This window comes from Agelaius tricolor, unplaced genomic scaffold, assembly GCF_023055355.1.
Source record: "Agelaius tricolor isolate 1412-34295 unplaced genomic scaffold, bAgeTri1.0.p SCAF_6, whole genome shotgun sequence".
In the NCBI taxonomy this organism is placed as follows: domain Eukaryota; kingdom Metazoa; phylum Chordata; class Aves; order Passeriformes; family Icteridae; genus Agelaius; species Agelaius tricolor.
Genome location: NW_027269266.1, coordinates 45,881,266 through 45,896,247, shown reverse-complemented (window position 1 = coordinate 45,896,247; position 14,982 = coordinate 45,881,266). Strand labels below are relative to the sequence as shown.

Sequence of the window (14,982 nt, the reverse complement as noted above, 5' to 3'; positions counted from 1 at the left end):
CAGAATACTGGCAGGAGCTGCTGTCGGATTGACAAGTAGCAGCTTTGGTGTGAAGCCTTCCTGGAAATCTTTTTTCCTTTTAGTTGAACAGCATCATTTTATCCTGCTATCTTAGAGGATTTTTTCACAAATCTTATTTATTATGCTGCTTTTGAAATGCCTGGATTTTTCCAGCCTTGAATTTTTGATCTCCCTTAAAAGCTTTCTTAGGTATCTGTGTCCTGTCCTGCTTTAGATTGCAATGAAATTCTTAGTGTGTTTATTCTCACAACACAACCTTGTGAGGAAAAGAAATGCAATTTGCAGGGGAGATTGCTAAGAAAATAAAGAGACAAAGGTGAGATTTCATAACCTTAAATCTAGTGGCTTGTTGTCATCAGAAGTAGAGATCTCTGTCACTTCTGCTCCTTTCCTGTGAAAGAAAAGACCTTAAAAATGGGTCTTCTGAGTTCTTGACTGGTTGCCCTAATCTGGGACACAGTCTTCTCCCTGTCAGCATGTGAAATGCAGATGAGAGTTTTGGAAACTGGGCCAAGGGAAAATTTCTCCAGATACATTAAAGTTGCACTGCTAATCATTATTTTTGATTGCAGTGGGGCTTTGTTTAACAAAGGACAGCCTTTTGAAGAGTTTTGAACTCTGTGTATCACATAGCAGGAAGGAACAATTTATTTCATTAGGAACCTCTTCAATTTAATATTGGCTTTAAAAATACTAATTGCAGAGAGCTCCTAGGAATGTGCTATTTGATTTTTGTTGTCCTGTAGAATTTAAACTTGTTGGTTTGCATGACTATTTTAAGTTCTACATATTGACAATGCTTCCAGACCATGACATGACAATAACAGCTAGCAAAAATAACCTTGAAACTGCTGAAGTGTTTCACCCTTCACAGACAAATGACAGAGCATGCTCCACACTCCCAGACCACCCTCTCCCCTGTGAGATTTGGGTGGGAGAGGCATGGAATGGGACAGACTGCTTTCTTCTGCAGCAAGTTCTGTCAGCGAATCTGGGCTTTTTAATTAGCCCTCATTCCCTTAAAATGCACACTGAATACCTTTGCACAGTTTAATACTTCAGAACTGAAAGAATGACCACAAAAGCTGGCAAGCCCAGGGTAATCCTTATGGTGATGGTGCTGCTCCAAAGATAAATGAAAACCTGCAAGTACAGCATTGCCAGAAGTGAACCCTTATGGCATCCTCAGCCATTACAAATACAATTCTTTCAGAAGCCCTTTTCTATGTCAAGAATTGTAACTGAGTCACAGATGCCCTGGAAACCCAAATCTCTGGAGTAGCCTTCTCTTATGGCCTTGCTCTTGAGGTTTGGAAGACCTTCCCGGAGTCTGGATTGGACTCAGGTAGAAGATATTTAACAGGGAGTGGCATTTATTGTACAAGGAGATGAATCTACCTCTGTTTACCATGGCACATGAAGTGGAATGCTGTTATTAGTGCAATATAGAAATATTGAGGGTTTTTTAAGAAGGGCTTTAATTTTTTAATCTTCTTTTGGTCAAACAAATGCAGGTAAAAGTTCCTGAAAAAGGAATGTAACCTCATTTTTTTCCATCTAAAATTCTTAACACCATAATAATAGTATGCCAGTGTCTCGTGGCTTGTCTGAAGCTGTCTTTTTAATATAAATGCACGAACTTGACTTTACTCCTCATTTTGCAGTTTCAGTAACAGAAACATGGAAAGGATGAATTGAATGAACCGTAACTGCCATACGGTTCCTTTGCTTACTGCATTGGTAGCTTAGGAATCTTTTCTTTCTCTCCAGTGTTGCTTCCTTTCTTCTAATGATCTCTCCTTCCTTATATTGTCAAAGGTCAGGACAAGGTTTTGTCAACCCTTTGGGCATAAAGATTTCTTAGTGGTGGGTTTCATCAGGCCCTGAACAGGACAGGAAATAGCCAGTGTAGAGTTAGTTGCATGAAGATTCAGGTCACTGTCTGTGGGTGCCAGATGCATTTTTGGAGGTTTCCTAAAAGCTGTCTCAGATTTTCACCTTGTTTTGGAGAGATACAATATATGGAACTAGAAAGCAAAATACAGTACTTTGGCAGTAGTCTTGTCTTCTGTTGGTCAGTTACTTAAACTTGAAATGTGACTAAGGTGCACTATTTGTTGGAGCAAGTCCAAAAGAGGGAAGATTATCAGGAGGCTGGAGCACCAGCACCTCTCCTATGAAAACAGGCTTGAGAGAGTTGTGGTTGTTCAGCCAGGAGAAGGGATGGCTCCAGGAAGACCTTAGAGCACTTTCCTTAGCTGGAGAGGGACTTGTCACAAGGGCATAGGGTGACAGGATAGGCATAATGTCCTTAAAGTGAAAGGGGATTCATTTAGATTAGATATTAGGAAGAAATTCTTTACCGTGAGGGTAATGAGGCTCTGGGACAGATGGATGCCCCATCTCTGGCAGTGTTCAAGGCCAGGCTGGATGGAACTTCAAGCAACCAGCACTCATAAAAGCTATCCCTGCCCATGGCAGGGGGGTTGGAACTAGGTGATGGATCTTTTGGTCTATGATTGTGTGATTTGGGCACACAGAGAGCGTACCTCCTTAGCATGCATACAAGTGAGTACTCGTGGGGTGTGTGCACACACGTACGTGTGTCCTGATGTGTTTGCACAGGGAGAAAGTCACCGTGTAGACAGCTCTGTCTGCGTGTACTTTCCCAGCATGTATGAAAAGAGAGAGCAAACTCACAATCAAATAAGCAGCGCGAGGAGAGGGAGAAAAGATGAGATTGCGGTTGATTATGAGCCTGGCAGCAGATGTGCTACACAAATCCAGCCCGCTGCATCCAGCCTGTTTCCATGGCGATGGAGCGAGTAATTGTGGAGCTCCGGCGCGCTCCCCCGCGGCCCCCGCCAAGGTGGACGCGGATGCCGGGGTCCCCATCAGCGCTTCCTCCGGGTGAGCGCCGGGCTCTGAGACAAAACGAGCGGGCGGCGGGGGGGGAGCCCCAGAGACGGGGATCTCTGCTCCGCTCATCCCCGCCGTGCGATGGCAGGATGCGAGGGAAGCGGCGCTCTTCCTCGGAAATACGCTCTCCCGAGATGCTAAATAAGCGGGCAGGAGTTTCCCTGCCGCGGGAGTGGGCTGCCATTGGCTGCCGCCGCCCGCCCGTGCCAATGGGAGCCCGCCGGGCGCCCGGCACATAAGCGGAGCTGGGCGCGGGCAGCGGAGCGCGGCCGCGGGGCAGCGCCGGTCCGTGCCTGCCCGCCGCCCATGGCCGCGCCCGGAGCGCGCCCCCGCCGCGGAGCGCCCGCCGCTGCCCGCCGTGCGCACGGAGCCGCCCGCCAAAGGCTGCATTAAGTCATTCGCTCGCTGCCGTGTGGGAGGTGAATTTGTCATCGGGAACGATGGAGCTACGAGATCTCTGTAAGTAAAGCCGTGTACTTTATCCTGTTTCAGGCTGGGCATGGAGCGATTGGTGATGTCGAGGGATGGCAAAAAGCGAATTAGTGGCAATTGTATATACACCGAGGGATTCCTCGGTTTTGTGTCTTGTGTAGCGAGATGTGTTCTTCCCAATGGTCTCAGGCATCGGACAAACTAGTTAGCTGTTTGCATTGCCTTGGGTGGTTTTTTTTAGCTTAATTGAGGTTAGTCTGTGGAAGGATGCTGTGTTCTTCGGGGTATTTCAGATCACCCCTGTGTTTGATAAGGAAAGCAAACCACATGGAGCAGAATGTTGCAGGCACAAAAGTCTGAGGTGCCCACATGAAGTCACCAGTATTTCTGGTGTCAATATAATAATAACAGGTATGTTATTGCAGTGATTTGTCAAATGCCAGTTCAGACCCTGAGCCAAGAAAACACGAGTTGCTCATCATTCATCACTGTGTTCAGCATAAAAAAGTCATTGCTTTTCCTACCCCTCCTGTACCTTTTTTTCTCAAATTGGTTTATTCTTTGAAGGCTTTTTAAACTACATTTAATTCAAAAGCTTTCCTATTTGTTTATGAAACCTGTGAGTACATGAAAAGTGTGAAGAGTTTCCTTTTTCACCATTGTGGGGCATGTGTTAGAAGTTGATTTCTTTGCGTCTTGGGACTCTGCTTTTGATTCTGTAAAGCAGAAACAGTATATTTAGAAAGAGGAGGGAAGTGTGTGTGCAAATCTGTCCCTCTGCAGCCCTCTGGGGTTACTTACACCAGCCATGAATTCGGCTCAGCATTGTTCATGTTTTATCGTGACAGGGAGCCTTGCTGCATGGAGCTCATGGTTGTCTCTGGTTAACCCTCTCAGAGACTGTAGTAATCTTATCTGGTTTGTGAAAATACATAGGAGGAATGGCAGAAAACTGGGAAAAAAAAGATTTAGAAAAAAACTTTTTGTTTTTTTCACCCTGTTCCTGAGCTTGTCAAGTGTATCGGGTATTTTATAGTAACCAAACTAGGTGCAAACATTGTATGAAGCTGGCTGCATTTTAGGGATCCATTTTTGGTATCTTGTGTTCATTTTAGAACTTAACACACAGCTTCATTTCCCAGCATTAGGAACTGCTGAGGAGTCACATTGCTGCCTGGAAATCTCAGACTGAGGGTGTAAATTTCTTTAGATTTGGTTTTACTGGTCAGCTTTGCTTTTGCCCTGCAAGTTGTGTCAGGAAGGTGTGTACATGGAGCTTATCCCTCCAGTTAAAGGACTCAGCATTGCCTCAGAGTTGATGCCAAAAAAAGTCATTGTTTTGAAGAGCTGATGGATCAATATAAATTTTTTTAAAATACAGAACATAGAATTCAGTGCATCAATACAGGGAGAGTGTCTATTGGTGTGTGTAATACTACTCCTCTGTGTAATTTTGAGTATTTAACCTGATGTATAACAAATTCAGGAGGAGCCCCTTATTAAGCTTGACTTATTGCTTTTTCTGAAGACACAGATATAAGTCACTCTTCCCTGTATTTCCCAGGGGTGTTTGGGTCACCTTTTATTGGAATGATGGCCCCAGGCATCCAATGGCACTGGGCTTAGAAAAAAAATGCATTTTTCCAAGGTATGCAAAAAAGATAACTGTTAGCTATTATTGCAATTCTTATTTTTGTTCAGCAGTGATGAAAGTACCAAGAATGAATAATTTTTTTTTTCAATGAGGAAGGTATTTGGTTGCTATGTCACCTTCCCCAGGGTCTTGTATCATTCATTTGTATTTACTTAGCACTGGTGTAGCTGAAAATCCCATTGTGTACAGCAGTCTAGGCAGAGATGTGCCCACTCCCCATCTTGAAGGTGGATGCTTTGATCTAGGCTAAGATATTCCATAAAAATCTGTGAGAAAGCTTGGACCCATGCACACCTGGGCATGGTTTGCTCCTGGCTGATCATTTTGAACGCCTTTGGGATGCATCAAAATGAAGCTTAATTGCACCTTTGATGGTTTTTTGTTCCATACCTACTGCCTTCTTCTTTATTTTATGATTGCTGATGTGAAAGCATAGGAGAACATTGTCTTTTAAGGTGACTGCAACTCTTAAGATGATATTTTAATTCTTGTTAGCACTCCAGGGATATAGTTCAAACAACATAAACATCTCAAGTTTAGTCACCAGTGTTAGGCAAACACTGCCTGTGATGGAGTTCCTCTCTCTCCCATAACCTTGTTTGAAGGGATTTTTTTGCTTGTCTATCCCTGTGCATTAGCAGATAAAAGGAGGGGGCTGGAGAGAGAGGGAGAGAGAGACAGCCTATAACTGCTAAGCACTGGATCAGTCTGTCTGAGGGCTTCCAACCCCAGTGATGCCAGAGCTGGAAAAACTCGTGTTGCAGTCAAAGCCACGTTTGCATTGGATTTTTGACCTGATGGTGCAGAGAACTGTTGTTCATCGTTAGTGCTTGGGGATGATCTACGTGGGAGAGGCATTTCAGATTCCCAGGCTATAAGAGTTCCAGCAACAGAGGAGTGAGTAGGCTTCAGTGAGAGCTGTGGCATGCTGGCAGCAGTTGGGAGGATGCAGAAGCTGAAAAAAAATGCTATCTTGGGGTAGCTTTAATTGGTTGCATTGGAAAACACTTGGTTTGATGGGCTCATATGTCTTCTAAAATGCTTGGTGCCAGACCAAATTGGCATAGCTCCATTGACTTACACGAGATGCCACCCGGCATTGATCTGATCTTCAGTCTTATGCTTATATTTTTCTTGGAAGAGTGAGATTTTCACAAAGGCAGCAGGTTATTTTTTTTCTTTCTATTTGCCTCAATGATGGTAAATTGAAAACTGAAATGGAATAGGCATTCCAGAGGTTTTGTTTTGTTTCTACGGGCTTTAAGCTTAATGGGTTATCTTTTATCTGCCTGTAGAGCTTTATACCCATATGTCAAACTATACTGGAAGCATAGAGCAGAAATTCTGATCTGAGCTTTGTATGTGTTGAGAGATATTAAATTTGAATATTTCATTAATTCCCTGGATCTTAACCCTCCTTCAGTTACAAAAACCATGGTGGTTGTTCGTGTTCTAGGTAAACAGATGCTAGAGCCACCAGTCTTCAGTTTTGCCTCAATTGTATATTGTATTATTTTCACCCCATTATTCAAGTAAGTTGGCACAAATTTTTACACTAAAAGGTGTAAAAAAGGTGGCTCGATATGTTCACCTCCAAATGAATAGAAGACAGTTGTAACTCCAAGTAAGACTAACCACACAAATATAAACAGTTCCTTATTTTTGTGTCTGAAAGAAAAAAAACATTTTTTAGGAGAAAAACCTTCTCCATGCTTAGCTTTTGTTTACATGGAACATCATGCAACGGAAAACTCTCACTCCCTGTTCAGTGCATACACACTCACATCTCCAATGGCACGTGCACACCACAAAGCAAGACCAAGCACAGAATAAAAATGGAACAGCAGTAAAACATAGACTTGTGAATTGTGAAAAGCCCATTGATTTGCTTGACACCCATTTTGTTCAACATTGTGCAGTGCTAATCTGAAAATTCCTGTGCGTCACGAAAACTTTTCAGAACAATAAGAACTGTCAATTCCAGCAGATTTTACAGACCTGTCATTATCCTTCTTGTCTTGAAGCACTAAGTGGCATATAGAGGGATTTTTGGCAGGAGTTCAGGACTACTCTCATGAAGAGGAGTCGTGTGCCACTACCTCATGGATATTATCATTTGAAGCTAGAGTTCAGCCCAGCACAGGCTCCTGGAAGCATGTCTTTCCCCATCCAAGTGAGCTGCTCTTATGGATTTCACTTATTTTGTCTCTTCAAAAACCAACTAAAAACCACTGCTTTTTACTGTTCTCAGATGCAAAAATGTAAAAGAAAAAAACTGTACATTCTCTCTACATTTTGACTTATCTTCCAGAAAACTAGAACATTTTAATGAAATCATACCCCTCCCCTCCACCTGTTGCTTCTTCAGAAAAGAAAAGTGGGGACAGCAGCACTGATGGCCACAAGCAGAAGTTTTTATTAACTCCCTTTTTCTTGAGATCGCATTGCTGGCACTTCCTTCTCTTGGAGTATCTGTTAAGAAATGCTCACACACCCCACATTCCCCATCATTAGGAACTACAGTCCCCCTTAACACATGCCTCTGTGAGGATAAGCATAATGAAGGGAAGAAACATTGACTTTGTGTCAGAGAGATTCAATTTTAAGTTCTTTATCAGAGGCCATGTAACTTGAAAGTGTTTCAAGTTAATTTAATTCACCCAAATTAAATAAAGTTTCAGTACAGTCAGAGTCATGACAGTCACTCTGAATATGAAAATATTCATTCAGTTATGCATCCTTGGTTTTGGTAACTTTCAGAATCCATTCATGTTGCAATAAGCCACCAGCATGTTTAAAAGTCTGAAGAGCACAGATCCATTTTTTGTGGACTTTACAAAATTCTAGCAGGTTTTGCTACCTAGGAATTAAGTGGTTTCAAAAAAGCATGTGAAAATCAGACCTCAGAGGACATGCATGACCTTCATTTAAACTAGAACTTTGATTAGCTCTATCTTGGGTGTTTTAAACTCCTCTGTACTGCACAAAAGCAATCTTGTAATGGGGTGAAAAAGGAGATCTTCTTACTAATGCTAGCCCACTGTCAAATTAATGCATCAAATAATATGCTCTTATCCTGAATCACTGGACTGCTTTTATCAGAGCTTTTGATGTGGCAAAGAAAGTGCTTGTTCCATAGTTACAAACCCAACTCTCTTAGTCTTCCCTTCTCTTTGAACTTCAGTTTTCTTAAGACTTGGAGCATCGTGATACAGAGAGCAGCATTCAAAGATAGGTATTTCAAGACTCACATCCAGAGGCATATTAGAAGCCACACAAAGGGATTTTCTGTAAGTGTGGTTTTCAAATATAGGTAACCTTCTGGCTTGACCTCTGGATCCACTCCCAGTCTGCATTTCAAGAAAAAGAATCTACCCACATACAGTTATCTCCAGTAAGATCAAAGCTGTCATTGTATTCTGACACCTGTGAGAAAGAAATGGAAATATTTTAAAAAGTGGGGGAAATTGTGAAAAGATTTGAATGAGTTCACATTTCTGAAAGACATGAACCCACGGATCTTGGAAGTGAAAGGAAGACTTTCAGGATAGCTGCAGAATGTTTCTTTATTTGTTAGCTTCACCAAGTTAATTAAACAGATTTGAAAACATAAACAAAAATAGATTCTCTAGATCCCTACAAATATAGCTCTGCAAGTGCTTTGCCATGAAAGTTAATAAGGTTCTAACTTTAGACTGGGGTTTCTGTCTGGTGCCTAACAGAAGCCACTGCAAAGGATGGTGTTATTCCATTCTACCTTTGCAGCCCCTTGTCATCCCAGGCCCCCAGCCTGGTAATAATTAGCATTGAATCCATGATTCTCAGCAGGCTGATCAATCACTTTATTATTCTATACTCATTAAGAAACCCATTGCCCTTACAGACACTCACAATACAGGTGGACCCAATTGGTCCTTCAATCCAAACACCATCGCCATTGGCCAATTAAGAAACCATCTTTTGGTAAACAACTCTACATAACACATTCCATGTGTTCACAACAACAGGTGCAGCAAGTGAAGATAAGAAAGAATTGTTTATCATTCTTTTCTCTGATCTTCTCACAGCCTTTCCCAGGACAATGCCTGGGAAAGTTGTGCCTGTTGCTCTCTGTGGCCAGAGAGCTGCTGCCACAGTCCCTCTTCCAGGTGTGGTGTGTTTCCCAGTTTCTACTCTTTTTCTGGCAAAGGTGTAGGTTGTCATAGATTTACCCCAGCTCTAGTAGACTTCCTGAAGGACTGGTAAGAAGGTATCTGCAGATTGAGAAATGCAGCTCTGTTTGTCTTCTTGTATTTCCCACTGTCCTGCATGAAAGCACCAGAAAGGCTTTGCAGAGCTTGTCCTTCCTCCATGTGGATGGATCATCAGCAAAAGGCACAGCAGAGTCAAGGTGTGCCTTTTGCTGCACTGCTCCCTTGCCTCAGCACAACCAGCCTTAGCAGAGCCCTTGGCTTTCAGCCAGCTGGGATGTGCCAGAATGTGCTGGAGTTAAAGCTTTGCATGCCCTACAAGGGAAGCGTGTCCCAGTTTTTGGCAGCACCACAAGGTTATCACTTCCCCATCAGATAATTCAGCGTGGTGCTGAGGAATGTTGTGTGTGGAAGATCCTTGTCCTGCAAGGAAGCTACCTCACAGTTCCTGTGCTCCTGTGGCCACAGGGAAGGGAAGGACTGTGGATCAAGCAGGCCTGATCCCCACTGTGCCCTTACAAGGGACTTTCTGCTCTCTCCCTCCCCAAACTCACCTTTGGATGCTGGAATTAAGCCACTTGGCCAACAGAAGTTCCTCTCAGCTTTCAGAAAGGGGAGTCTCTCCTATGTGAGGCTCCTTGTTGTCTGTTCAAGCTCTCAGGGTCATGCTTAGGAGTAGCTGCAAAGAGATACAGAATGTCTGTGAAACCTCTCACTTTTACAGGACCAGTTGCTTTGGTGCATAGAGTAGTAAATAAGCAAAGGCTTGAGTTAGGAACACCTCTGATGTTCTGTAAATGCACTGAGGAGGTGGGTTATATTTATATGTTAATAGTTGGTCTTGAATTTTTCTGCCTTTAAATGCTACTATAACCCAGTTTAATATTTAATAGAAGAGTGGAAAGTCTATTCACTGCAGTTTCACAAGTAAATTCCTTTGTTCCCACTTCCCAACTTACCTTTTAAAATGCCCTATTCAAATTACCACCCTATCTCAAACAGCAACACGGTGTTTTGCCATTATGCTTAGAATGTCATAAGTTTCATTTTCAATGGCAAGTGAAATTATGCTCATTTTTGTTGGTACTGAAAAGGTAAAAGTGAATCTTAAAATAAGTTCTGGTTTTTCATGCATGAAATTATGTATCAGTTCACCTCTGCATGCAGGATTTCCATCATTGTACAGTCATGGGCATCTATTCCAGAATGAACTTTGCACCAACCCCAATAACAATTTTTGTTGCTAAAGGTTCTAGCCCAGTGAATTTCAAGGCTTTGAATTTGTATTACAAATTTAAGGTATAAGCAAGAAACTTCAACTAAGAATGTCTCTGGTGGAGTACATATCAAGCATTTCAGGTATACAGTTCTGACCATAAATGTTTATCATTGACCTGGTAAGATAAACAATCACTAGATTGTGTTCCTTTTTTTTGGTTTTTAAAGGACTTTCTGTCAGTTTTCAACAAAGGATAAAAGAGATACCTTTCTAATTTTGTTAGATGTTATTGGGTACTAGTAACTGAATGAAATTTGAGTTTTTTCAGCTGGAGAGATGAATGACAGATTCATGATGTGAAAAGTATAGGAAAGTCCCCCAGCTAATTCTATGACTTTCAACTTAAACACCAGAGCTCAGTTGCTGATTATCCCAGAAGTTTGCCTGAACTATGATTTAAAGATTGTATTGCCCCAAAATCCCAGAGGTTATTGCAGTTTGCAGCAGACAATCAGAGTGTGTGGTTCTTGTGATTGTGAAGAAATGTGCACATTTCATCGTGATCTCCAGCACAGGCAGACACCTGGGCCCGAATCCAGATCCTTTCAGATCATGCCCTCAATCTGGTGTTCTCATCACTGCCTCTGCATCATTGCTGCTGGCAAACTATTTAACCTAGCAAGGGTATTGTGCATCCCTGATGCCACAGCCCGTTTGGAGCACCTACATGTTGCCAGTGCCACAGAGCACCTGTAAAAAGTGAACACGGCAGGCTGTGGGGTGGGTCACTTTTGGGGCTGAGCACACTGGTCCTGCCTCACAATTCCAGTCACCTCAGCATTATCCATCACTTACATGATCATGGTCAGGGTGCAAACTCAGGAGCTGCTTAAAAAGAACACCAGTCCAGAAAGCAAAACCTTGGCCATGTTGAAACAAGTGCTAGAACTCGCATATTTTTAAGGCTGGTCCCCAGAATTAAGGGGTTGAATTCCTCCTGGGCTGAAGTGGTCAAATTGCACCATGAAGTCAGTCAAAAGGCATCTCCTCCTAAAGAAAATGAAAGATGTCAGAGAGCTCTGTGTGAGTCAGTGGCAAAACAAGTAACAATTTTGATTGCTGATACACAAAAAAGACTGTTCCACCAGGGATAACAGCTTGTTACTTGCTTTGCTCTCGGGATACAAGGGAGAAAGGAAGAGAAAGTGCGTACTTGTAGCCAAGTTGGCTGCTACAGTCCAGCAGCACAGTCAATCAAATTGTTTCATCCTTCCAAGTCACTCTGTAATGTCACTGATTTATCTTGCTGCTATGCAATTGTGCCCTGTTGATAATTTCAGTTTTGTCAAGAGATGACAGAGATTTTGCAGAAAACCTGCAAGCTACTCTTACCAAACAGTAGGCAAACAGTAGGAGAGCAAAGGAAGATTTCCTCCTTTTCATTGATGCCTATAAATAGTCCATGCTAACCTTAACAGCCTTGGAGATGTAGGGAACCTTTTTTTAGAAAAAGAATCCATTACTTTTAAAACCACATTGACTCAGCAGAAGTAGAAGTGTGTGTTTTAGATCATGATAGGTTGACAATCAAGCCCTGCTGTGAATGCTTAGCTCTTCAATTCTGACTGTAATGTTTTACTTTTTTTTTAACTCTGCAGTGTATTGGCACAAGTCTTGATATTATGGCTAGAAAGGATACTGCTTAGTTACTCTATATATTTAAAAAGAAAGATTTTATTTACAGTTTTTACAATCCAGTTCTCTGTTTCTTTGATTTTTCCCTTTGTACATGAGAAGGAGAGGACATAATTAACCAAAGCACATTTAATTTATGTCTAAGAATGGGTTGCTTAATAAGAAATTTTTGAGCTCTCTGTTGTGCTGAGCAGAATTAGTCACAGGAGCCATTATATAGACTTCAGTGGTATTAATCCAATATGCAAGTGCTATCCAAGCATGATTTGAGCTACTTTGAAAAGTATAAGAGATTTCTTAGGAAAGCTGAGTCCCTTGGTCTTGCAGACAGGAGGGTTTTCTCAATATGATATTAGTATGCATGCATCCAATTGGAAATTAATGGGAAATCCAGATTTATGTAGTAGGAGGACATAACTAGGATGCTTACCATTACTGATGCAAAAAGAAAAATGGTTGTTTCTGTGTGTATAGGTGTTATAAATAATCTGGGAATACATCACCTTTTAGTTAGCTCTGTAGTCCTACAAGACTTTTTACTAATACAACTCATAGGATCTTCACTGGGAATGTAAATTTCTGCAGAAGATGAAGATCTCTGTATTTCCAGGTTAGTTTTAATTTTTCATGTGATTCTAGGCAGATTTAAAAGGCAAAAAAAGAGTAGTTTAATACATATGCCATACTGACAAACATTTAAGTGAAACAAGGCTGTAAAACAACATAAAGATATTAGCTACTAATCAAGTTATTTTCCTGCTGTTATCAGTCTTGACAATTCTGAAAATACCATAGAGAAGTATGAATTTGAAAATAAAGAAAAAGAGCAGATTTCCACTATTTTATGCATATTTTGTGGTTTGATAGAAAGGAATATTAAACTTTGTGTGTTTGACAGCAGCATTTCATCAGCTGAGTTTCTGTCTGCTCTGCTTTTAATCCTGTGGTATTTCAGGATCTTTAACCACCAATTTCTAAAGATGATAATCCAACCCCCTGCAGTCAGTTGTGTTCCTCTCATCAAGAGCCACACTGGAGTTACTGGTCTTTCAATAGAAACTGGCTTAACCTAGCAGGTGGTTAGATTTTGTTGAATTTTCTTTTAAAAGAGTTTGGCTAGTCTATGAGTTGGTTTCAGTGTAATGCTTAGATGTCATTCTTTTATTTGGGTCTTTTGAGGGTGGCCTTACTTCAGTGATGATCAAAATCATCCCTGCTTAGAAACCTCACCTCTGGCAAAGCTTCAGTTAGCATCATGAAAAGGAGCTTTCCTGTACAGGCTGTTCACTTTTTCTCACTGATCTGGCAATCCACTGTCTCACCCAGGGCTTTGCTTTAATATGGCTTGTCTTGCCACAGGGTAAATAGGAGAGGACATCTCATGATAACCACCAAAATTTCATGCAAATGTCAGCATGACCTGGTTAAAGCACCTCCAGTGCAGATATCCTACTCTAAATGTTCTAGATTGCTATTAGGAGAACAAGAAGGGGAGCCAATTCTCAGGCATATTTCTCTGCAGCCTCTTCCTCATCCAGAAGCTGCTAATGAGCCTTCAGAATTAGGTGGCTGTCTTTTAAAACACTAAATCATAGCACCTTATATTCCTTACTTTAGAAAATCAGTCCTAAGATAAAGGACTTTAGAAGTAAAAGTACCAGGATGATGCTATAAAGCCTGTGGTCCTGTTTTCAGTAGCACAAGTATCAGGAGTCAGGCTGAGATGTTTATAGATGATATCTAGTAGTTTTCCATTGACATCAGGAGATACTCAGATTTGCTTCAAGTTGCAGCTGGAGAGGCATAATAAATTCTCTGTTGGCCAAATTGATCACTTAGAAGCTACACTCCAAGCAGAAGCAAGCTGCAGGCGTACCTGACACTAGAGGGCAAGTTTCCGATTCCATACAGGCTAATTTGATACATCTCTTCTGGAAATCTGTGGTATACTTACTTAAAACTAGGAAAGCTGGTAAAAGGACTTGTCTCTAAAACTCTGGAAAAGTGAAGTCAAGTTGCTCTGAGTTTTACCAGAGCAAAATAACAGCCAGAAAATACTCAGCAAAATCTAAGGGAGGAAAGCAGGATGCAGGTCCTTGCAGCCTTTGAGGGCAAAAAAGAGTGAAAACTAGGGAAAGGCAGAACAGTAAGCCAAGATTCGCTCAAGCTGGCAGTGTGTGTTGTGAAGGGAGGAGAGAACATTCATGCCATATCCAGAGTGGAAACACTAAGACCAACCTTGAGCAAGAAAATATTATTTGTATTTGGAAGGCATCCTATCTCTGAGAAGTAGGAAAGGAGAAAGCCCTGTCTCATGGTGTGGTTGATGACTACACCAAACTGACACAATCTGCTTCAGTCCTGCCATCCACCACAGATTTGGTGTACCCCCTTGAACCAAGGAAGGGAACTTCCCTCTTGGTCCTTGGCTTTCTGCCTCTGCCACCCTTGAGCAGCAGCACTGTCCTTACTTAGTGGGATATTGCAGGTGTAAAGTGTGCTGAGGATTCAATGCTATGCTTCAGAGCAGGCAAAAATAGGCTTGAGCCCTTAAGGGTTAAGATTTCCCTGCAAACAAGCTGCAATAATGTTTTTAGATGTAAACCTATTTTGTTAGCCAAGGATACTTTTGTAGTTAAAGTACCACGGTTCTAGTTTCTTACAGGAGATGTGAAATTTCCTTTAACACAAGTGGTTTTGTAGAGAAGCAGGAGTAGCCAACACTATGTGCTAACCCTGAAACACTATGTGATAACCCTGAAATTGTTTCTTGTGTTCTGTCAATTTATTTCTGGCTCACTGCATCCAAATGAGGGCTGTCTTTCTTCAAAACTCAATTTTACCACTGTTAG

General features: G+C 41.8%; 1 protein-coding gene across 6 annotated transcripts in view; it reads left to right on the top strand.

Moving 5' to 3' along the window:
* The window catches only part of ELMO1 (engulfment and cell motility 1), a 303,457-nt gene that overhangs the window by 219,135 nt on the left and 69,340 nt on the right, over positions 1-14,982 (top strand). The window contains exon 1 of one of the 6 annotated variants that reach the window (XM_071429661.1): positions 2,875-3,399. The exons of the other annotated variants lie outside the window; for them this stretch is intronic. The gene's annotated coding sequence lies outside the window, so the exon portion shown is untranslated. Of the gene's footprint in view, positions 1-2,874; positions 3,400-14,982 lie in introns of those variants that run through there. 6 annotated transcript variants of the gene reach the window in all.